We start from the raw sequence: 10,256 nt of genomic DNA, 5'->3' as shown, positions 1-10,256 counted from the left end.
TCAAAGTTAGTCATCACAGAAGCAATATGACTGTGGTTGTGTACAATGTTCTCCTGGTTGTGCTCCTGTCACTCAACATCAGATCATTAGGTCTTTCCAGGTTATTGTGAAGTCTGTATCTTCCCCATTTCTTATAGCGCAATAGTATTCCATCACATTTATATACCACAACTTGTTTAGCCATTCCCAAATTGATAGACATCCCCTTGACTTCCAATTCTTTGCTACCACAAAAAAGAGCTGCTATAAATATTTTTGTACATACAGGTCACTTTCCCACTTGTGTGATCTCTTTGGGATATAGCCCTAGAAGTGGTATTGCTGGGTCAAAGGGTAGGCACATTTTTATAGCCCTTTGGGCATAGTTCCAAATTGGTCTCCAGAATGGCTGGATCCATTCACAACTCCACCAGCAATGTAAACAGTCTTCCAATTTTCCCACATCCTCCCCAGCATTTATCATTTTCCTGTTTTGTCACGTTAGCTAATCTGACAGGAGAGACGTGGTACCTAAGAGTTGTTTTGATTTGCATTTCTCTAATCAATAGTGATTTAGAGCATTTTTTCATATGCCTATAGATATATTTAATTTCTTCCTCTGTAAACTGCCTGTTCATATGCTTTGACCATTTCTCAATTGGAGAATGACTTGTATTCCTATAATTTTGGCTCAGTTCCCTGTATATTTTAGATATGAGGCCTTTATCAGAGATATTAGTTGTAAATATTTTCTCCCAGTTTTCTGCTTTCTTCCTAATCTTTGTTGCATTAGCTTTGTTTATACAAAAACTTTTCAATTTAACATAATCAAAATTTTCCATTTTGTATTTTGTAATGCTCTCTATCTCTTGCTGGGTCATGAATTCTTTCCTTTCCCATAAATCTGACAGGTAGACTATTCTCTGCTTTCCCAAATTGCTTATAGTATCAGCTTTTATTCCTAAATCATGAACTCATTTTGACTTTAGTTTGGTATACAGTGTAAGATATTGGTCTAGACCCAGTTTTTGCCATACCATTTTCAAATTTTCCCAGCAGTTTTTGTGAAATAGTGAATTCTTAACCCAGAAGGTGGATTCTTTGGGTTTATCAAGGAATAGACTGCTATAGTCATGGACTATTGCGTCTTGTATACCTAACCTATTCCACTGATCCACCATTATGTTTCTTAGCCAGTACCAAATACCTTTGATGACTGTTGCTTTACAGTACAGTTTAATATCTGATATGGCTAGGCTACCCCCCCTAGCATTACTTTTCATTAATTCCTTTAATATTCTGGACCTTTTGTTTTTCCAGATGAATTTTGTTATTATTTTATCCAGCTCTGTAAAATAATTTTTGGTAGTTTGATTGGTATGGCACTGAATAAGTAAATTAATTTAGGTAAGATTGTCATTTTTATTATATTAGCTTGGCCTAACCAGGAGCAACTGATATTTTTCTATTTATTTAGATCCGACTTTATTTGTGTGAAAATTGTTTCGTAATTATATTCATATAGGCCCTGGGTTTGTCTCGGCAGGTAAACTCCCAAATATTTTATAGTGTCTACAGTAACTTTAAATAGAATTTCTCTTTCTAACTCTTGCTATTGGGCTTTGTTAGTAATATATAGGAATGCCGAGGATTTATGTGGGTTTATTTTATATCCTGCAACATTGCTAAAGTTTTTTATTATTTCAAGTAGTTTTTTTATTTGATTCTCTAGGATTCTCGAAGTAAATCATCATATCATCTGCAAAGAGTGATAGCTTAGTTTCTTCTTTGCCTATTCTAATTCCTTCAATTTATTTTTCTTCTCTTATTGCTAAAGCTAACATTTCTAGTATCAAATTGAATAATAGGGGTGATAATGGACATCCTTGTTTCACCCCTGATCTTATTGGAAATGCATTTAGCTTATAATGCTTGCTGATGATTTTAGGTAGATGCTACTTATAATTTTACTATGTTTTTACTAGGAATGGATGTTGTATTTTGTTAAAAGCTTTTTCCGCATCTGTTGAGATAATCAAATGGTTTCTGCTAGTTTTGTTGTTGATATGATCAATTATGCTGATAGTTTTCCTAATATTGAACCAGCCTTGCATTCTTGGAATAAATCCTACTTGGTCATAGTGTATTATTCTCATGATAAATTGCTGCAATCTTTTTGCTAATATTTTATTTAAAAAATTGCATCAATATTCATTAGGGAAATTGGTCTATAATTTTCTTTCTCTGTTTTGACTCTTCCTGGTTTAGGTATTAGTACCATATTTGTGTCATAAAAAGAATTTGGTAGGACTCCTTCTTTGCCTGTTTTCCCAAATAGTCTATAAAGTATGGGAATTAATTGTTCTTTAAATGTTTGATAGAATTCACATGTAAAACCATCTGTCTCTAGAGATTTTTTCCTGGGCAGTTCATTGCTTGCTCAATTTCTTTTTCTGAGATGGGGCTATTTAGGTATTTTACTTGCTCTTCTGTTAACCTGGGCAATTTATATTTTTTGCATTTATTCATTCATTTCCCTCAGGTTGTCACATTTCTGGGCATACAATTGGACAAAATAATTTCTAATTATTGTTTTAATTTTCTCTTCATTGGCAGTGAATTCACCCTTTTCATTTTTGATTGTGGTAATTTGGTTTTCTTCTTTCTTTTTTTTAATAAAATTAACCAACAGTTTATTGATTTTATTGGGTTTTTCACAAAACCTGCTCTTAGATTTGTTTATTAGTTCAATAGTTTTCTTGATTTCAATTTCATTAATGTCTCCTTTGGTTTTCAGTATTTCTAATTTGGTATTTAATTGAGGATTTTCAATTTGTTCTTTCTCTAGCTTTTTCAGTTGCATGCCCAATTCACTGATCTCCTTTTTCTCTATTTTATTTATGTAAGCATTTAGAGATATAAAACTTCCCCTACGAACTGCTTTTGCTGCATCCCATAAGTTTTGGTATATTATCTCATTATTGTCATTCTCTTGAATGAAGTTATTGATTGTTTCTATTATTTGATCTTTGACCCACTCATTCTTTAGGATCAGATTATTTAGTTTCCAATTCATTTTTAGTTTATTTTTCCATGGTCTTTTATTACAAATAAGTTTAATTGCATCATGATCTGAAAAGGATGAATTGACTATTTCTGCATTTCTGCACTGGATTGTGAGGCTTTTATGCCCTAATATATAGTCAATTTTTGAGTATGTGCCACATACCCCTGAGAAAAAGGTATATTCCTTTTTATGCCCATTCACTTTTCTCCAGAAATCTATCATATCTACCTTTTCTAAAATTCTTTCACCTCCTTAACTTCTTCCTTGTTTATTTTGAGGTTAGATTTATCAAGTTCAGAGAAGGGAAGGTTGAGGTCCCCCACTAGTATAATTTTGCTTCTATTTCTTCCTGTAACTCCTTTAACTTCTCCTCTAAGAATCTGTATGCTACACCATTTGGTGTATATATGTTAAGTAATGATATCACTTCATTATCAATGGTGCCTTTTAGCAGGTTATAGTGCCCTTCCTTATCTCTTTAAATTAGATCTATCTTTGCTTTTGCTTTGTCTGAGATTAGGATTGCTACCCCTGCTTTTTTAATTTAGCTGAAGCATAATATATTCTACTCCAGCCTTTTACCTTTACCCTGTGTGTATCCACCTGTTTCAAATGTATTTCTTGTAAACAACATATTGTAGGATTATGGTTTTTAATCCATTCTGCTATCCGCCTCTGTTTTATGGGAGACTTCATTCCATTCACATTCACAGTTATGATTACTATCTGTGTCTTTTTCTCCATCCTATCCCCCGTCCCCGTTTATGCCTTTATTTCTCTCTTCTTCCTTCCACTCCTCAAAAGAGTTTTGCTTTTGACCACTGTCTTCCTCAATTTTCCTTCCCTAATGACACCCCTCCCTTATCTTACCCTTTTCCCCTTGTTACTTCTTCCCTCCCTTCTATCCACCTCCCCCCCTTTTCTTTCCCCTTTCCCCTCCTACTGCCTGTAGGACAAATTTGATTTCTATACTTATTAGAGTATGTTATTCTCTCCTTGAACCAAAGCCAATGAAAGTATAGCTCAAACATTGCTTTTCTTCTTCCCTTCTTTCCCTCTATGTTTTTGTGCCTCTTCATGTGGCATAATTTACCCTTTTCTACCTCCTCCTTACCTCTTCTCCCAGAACAATCCCTTTGCACCCCTTAATTACGTTTTTTTATCATCACATCAGTTACTTTATGCCGACACCCTCAGTCTCTGTATAACCCTTACAATTGTCATAATAACTGTACCATTCTCAAGATTGATATATATATATATATATATTTATATAATGTATATAGGATTATATTGATTTATATATATATATGACATATATAAATCAATGTAATCCTATATAAAGATGTAAACAATTTTCCCTTATTGAATAACATAGTTTCCCCCACCCCATTTATCTTTTTATGTCTCTCTTGAGTTTTGTATTGGAAGACCAAATTTTCCATTGAGCTCTGGCCTTTTCATCAGGAAGGTCTGGAATTCCCTTATTTCATTGAATGTCCATCTGCTTGCCTGAAAAATTATGCTCAGTTTTGCTGAGTAGTTGATTCTTGATTGTAGTCCAAGCTCCTTTTCCTTTCAGAATACCATATTCCAATTCCTCCTTTTTTTATTGTAGAGGTTGCAAGATCCTGTGTGATCCTGACTGTATTTCTGCTATATTTGAATTGTTTCCTTCTGACTGCTTACAGTATTTCCTCCTTGACCTGATAATTGTGGAATTTGGCTACAATATTTCTTGGAGTTTTCAATTTGGGATCTCTTTCAGGGGGTGATCAGTAGATTCTTTCAATGACTTTTACCCTCTGGATCTAGGATCTTGGGACAGTTTTCCTTGATGATTTCTTTTTTTCATCATGGCTTTCAGGTAGGCCAATAATTCTTAGATTATCTCTCCTGCATCTATTTTCCAGGTCAATTGTTCTTCCAACCAGACATTTCACGTTTTTTAGGTTTCAGATGTGGGTGTAGTGTCAATGCTGTCCTCTTCTGAATTGGTATTTTGATCTTCCCTGTCTCCATGATAGGAATCAATAGTCTTTGGTTTTCTAGTCTGTTTTTTCATGGTGTTTGTTTTTGAGGAAGGGAAGGATGAGTGCCATTTTACCTTGTCATCATGGCTCCTGGAAGTTCAAGAAGCTGAATTTCAAACTTTTTAGACTGTGGGCTGGAGGCCTCAGGAGTAGCTGCTCCCATGGCTGCAGGCTCTGCACTGGTGTCTCCCATAGCTCTGATAGATTCCCATACTGGGCTGAGAGGTCTGGGGATTGATAGCTGCCATGGCCAGTACTTCTGCCCTGGACCTGCTCCTGCTCCCATGTTTCTCACTCCCAGTGCTGTCCCAGACCAGCATGTTGGCTGTGTTCCTCTGCTGTTCCTGGTTGGTGTGATCTGGTGCCATTCCTTTCACCCAGAGTTCCTGCCCCACTCAGTCTACTAGTGACTTCTAGCTCTCTCAAATCTTCTCAGATTCACTTTTTTAGAGGTATCTGACAGAATTTGTGAGAGAACTCCAGTAGCCCCCTCCTTCCACAGTGCCATCTTGGCTCCCTCTTATTTGATTTTTAAAGTCCTTTTTAAGTTTGTCCAAGAACTCTTTTTGGGTTTGTGAACATTTGACATTTTTGTTTTGAAGTAGGAGAGGCTTTTTTTAACTTCATTATCTTCTGAGTATGAACCCAGACCTTTCCTATCCTCATAGTTATCTATGGTCAGGTTTTTTTCTCTTTTATTTACTCATTTTTTTTCTTAGTGGCTTATTATTGTAGTCGGGTTCTAGTCCCGAGGTATGTGGGGAGATGCCTCAGGCTTCAAGGTTTTCATATTGTTGTTTTCCAGCCATGCTGTCATGGCAAGCAAGTGTTTGTGACTGCCTGCAATCCCTCCTGGGGCTGCAAATTTTAGCTTACCCCTCTGCCCTGGAACTGAAACAGGAGAGTCTGTGATCCTGCAAGTGCCCACAGCCAGTAGAGTCCCTCCCCCTCTGCTATCAAACTCACCAGGCATGGTCTTGCTCTTCCTCAGCCACAGCCACTGCCCATGACCACATCTGGTCAGCACAACTGGGCCTGGTGTCCTGCAACAGCAAATGGTTCTTCAATCTTCCCCTACTCAGCCACCCAACCCCAACACTGTTCATGAGATGAAAGTTCCTGAAGCTGAGGCTGCCACCACACCTAACTGCCCCCAGATCATGTCAGTTGTAGATTCAGTAGAGTCTGCCCAGAGGTGTTTGCACTTCTATCGAGGGGTTTTTCCTAAGGTCCACTTACTGTCTTAGGAGGAGAACTGATTTACCCCAACTTTTAATCCTTTCTGCCACTCAAAGTTCACTTTGAAAAGATATTTTATCTTGTTTGTGGGAAAAAATTTGGAGAGCCTGGTATAGTAACATCAGACTGAGTGTACATAGTAAATTTAATGAGAGTTCAATTCACAAAAGCTATGAATCACCAAAACTGTCTGCTAGCCTTAGTACCACAGGTTACTGATATTAGATAAATTGCAGAAAGGGTACAATACTCTCATGGGAGATCTTGGAATGATAATTCTTCTGATTTTGTCCCCTTAGGAGCCTTCCCCATCTTAAAAAAAAAAAAGGAAGGAGTTGAAGTGTGTGAAAAGGAATGTGAATTATCCTCCAAAAGACACAACCTGGGACTCCCAGTTCCAAGTTGTAAATGCTCCCTCTGTAACCATAGAAGAGGAAACCAAATAAGAATTTGAAATGAAGGAATTTTTATGTGGCCAATGTAACTTGCTTACTGGAGCCGTTATCAATAATATGTGTGTCTTGGCAATGGAGGTTATTATCAAGGCCTATGGACAAGGATCATATGGAAGAGTAAAAAGTACTCCTAGGAGAAACTAGATATTTAAGGCACCTAGGCAATCACTTTTCTTTCAGGTGACCTATAGGATTTTTGCCTTCACTTGTTTGAGCCTATGAACCTGAACCATGGTGCTTCTCCTCCCTTTCCTGAGTTTCCTGAACATTCCTTCAATGTATGGATAGATAGATAGACGTATATATGTATATATACAAACATATACATATATACATATGTATATACACATGCATATGGGTATATGCGTATATATTCACACATATATACATACACACATGCATGCATGCATGTGTGTATGTATATATACATAAAACATATATAATCATGTATATTTCATTAAACATTTCCCAATTACATGTAAAAATTTTTAACATTAATTTTTTAAAATTTTGAGTTCCAAATTTTCTCCCTCCCTCCCATCCACTCCGCTTAAGAAGGTAAGTAATGCGATATTATACATGCGATGACTTCACTGTTCCTTCCTTGTAACGTCTACCTGAACCCATAAGATGGTCTGCACGTTTTAGACCCAGTCTGATAACCTGATCCCACTTCCTGATTTTCAAGCAAAGGGAACAATTCTGTTTTGTGAACTTGACCCAGCAATTCATCTTAATCCTGTCATAGCAGTTCACTGACACCTTTATTTTTAGGAAGAAGGTGGCAGTAAACGTACCTATAGGTCCTTAGTCAAGATGCTAATTTAAGTCACAATGATGGCCAAAGGGAAAACAGTGCCATGACTATAAATATCCACTGCTCCTTCAAGTCAGGGACTGTTACTGCTTTTTCTTTGTTTCCTCAGTATTTTCCATGATACCTGGCACACTGTAAGTACATAATAAATGCTTACTGATTAATTGCCTTCAACATAGCAAGACAGCGGGAGCGACTAACTGGTGATCTGATGAGCAACAGATCTTTTGAAAGGAAATTATGTTTTCTTACATTTTACATATTAAAGAACTTGCAAAAGGCTCATTTTCTTCTAAGAAGGTTAGAGGAAAACTGAAATCACAAGAGTGCAGTAATTTTTGAGAGCTGAAAGCATTAGCTTTGTTATTGTTGTTGGGAGGCGAGGAGGGGGCAGCATATTACTTCACTGATAGTACACAGTTCCAGGCTTTATGGAAGCAGTTTTCTGAGGCAGTCACTAGACAGCAACACAGGCAGTGACTTTAATAAAAGAAGTTATTACTTTAATAGAAGTGTATCAATCCTTTGGGGCCTGTTGTGCCTCTTAAAAAAAAACCCATTCCATTTGTGGTTTATTCTAAAACACTTAAAAATGCCCAGTGTTCTGAGATCCCAGTTATGCATACAACTGTTTATCCCCCAGGCATGAGGGTGACCGCTGTGACATAGTATAAAGAGCCATAGACAGAGACTAGAAATGTAAGTTCTAGCTCAGTTTCTGCTGCTAATTTAGCTGTATCAACCTGAAGCAATTTAGTTCACCTTGATACACCTCAGTTTTCTTCTCTGTAAAATGAAAGGATTGGACTAGATATTATCTGAAGTACCATCTAGTTCTTACCATGCTATTAAACGAAGTCCATCACTACCCCATAGACACCAAAATATTTATAGCAGCACTTTTTGTGATATCAAAGAACTGGAAACAAAGTAGATGACTATCAATTAGGAAAAGGCTAAACAAATTGTGGTACACAAATGGAGTGGAATATTACTGTGCTATAAGACATGACCAATGTGAAGAATAGTCAATAAACATTTAAGTACCATACACTGTGCTAAGGGCTGGGGATACAAAGAAAGACAAAAGACAGTCCCTGCCTCTGAGGAGCTCACAATCTAATGGAGGAGACAACATGTGAACAACTATGAACAAAAAAAAAAAACCTAAAAGACCAAACAACTAGATACAGAATAAATAGGAAATAGTCACCAGAGGGAAGGCACTAGAATTAAGGGAGATTGAAAAAGGCTTCCTGTAGAAGACTGGATTTTAGCTGGGACTTGAAGGAAGCCAGAAGACAGAGGGAAGCCAGGAGGCAAAGTGTTCCAAGTATGAGGGACAGCCTGTGAAGCTATCTGAAGTCAGGAGATGGAGTGTCTTCATCTAGGAACAGTAAGGAGGCCCATCACTGGATCAGAGTGTATGGGGGAGGTGGGAGGGTAAGGTATAAGAAGAAAGGTAGAGGGGAGCTAGGTTATAAAGGACTTTCAATGTCAGAGGATTTTATATTTGATCTTGGAGATGATAGGGAATCACTAGAGTTTATTAAGTTAAGGGCATGACATGGTTGGACCTGCACTTTAGAAAAATTACTTTGGTGGCTGAGTGGAGGATGGAGTGGAGTAGGGAGAGACTTGTGGCAAGCACACCAACCAGCAGGCCATTGTAATATGCCTTGGCAAGGAAAAGGGCCGCATCATCATGAGAGATGAGTGAAGGAGGAGATAGTGGTAGGGTACATTTGGTTGATTTGAAATAAAGAGGGAAGAAAAGGGAACTCACAAATTGGCTTGACCTTTTCAGTAAAATAAAAGGCAAGGTTCACAGCTGAGAAGGCTGGGGGAGGGGGAACTACGGGAGGTTTGAGGAGGGATGAAAAGATTTGAAAGAGGCTTATGGTGAGTGGGATAGTGAGTTAATTAGGTAGGTGTAAAAGAATTGCTTAGCAGCGATGAGGATCCATTCGAGGGTGGGTAACAATGTAGATCTGCAGTGGACCCAGCTAGGATGGTTGTGATTTTCTCCACCTGTGTTCAGCAGCACATGTACAGGAGTGAAGACATAGGATGGTGGGAGTGGTCCGAGGCTGAAGCTTAGTAGGGCACAAATGGCCAAATGATAAGGGGGCAACAGACTCAAGAATTCAGTAGAGTTGAACTGACTCACCAAGGGGTCTAAGGATTGAGGTCATGATGTAGACGAAGAGCAAAGTTTGGTAATGGAAGGCAGAGGGAGAGGTGGAAAGTCGATAGACTTAGATTAGAAAAGGGAAAAATACCCTTAACATGGAAATGGTACATTTATGGATGATGGCAAGATCAAAGGTATGATCATTTTTACATATGCTAAGGGAGGGTCGAGAAAGTTACAGCAAATAAGTAAATTGATGAACTAGGTTAGAGTGTTTGAGGGAGTATCGATATATATGCTGAAGTTTCCTACTATGAGGGCAGAAATTGGGGCAGCTAGGTGGTGCAGTAAGTACAGCACCAGCCCTGGAGTCAGGAGAACCTGAGTTCAAAACCAGCCTCAGACACTTGACACACTAGCTGTGTGACCTTGGGCAAGTCACTTAACCCCAATTGCCCTGCCTTCCCCTCTCCAAAAAGAAAAAGAAATGAGGGTAGAAATTGGGGAGGGAAAATTGTAAGCTAGGAACTGA

The sequence above is a fragment of the Trichosurus vulpecula genome, chromosome 5, assembly GCF_011100635.1.
Source record: "Trichosurus vulpecula isolate mTriVul1 chromosome 5, mTriVul1.pri, whole genome shotgun sequence".
NCBI classification, from domain to species: domain Eukaryota; kingdom Metazoa; phylum Chordata; class Mammalia; order Diprotodontia; family Phalangeridae; genus Trichosurus; species Trichosurus vulpecula.
This window is presented reverse-complemented; position numbering follows the sequence as displayed.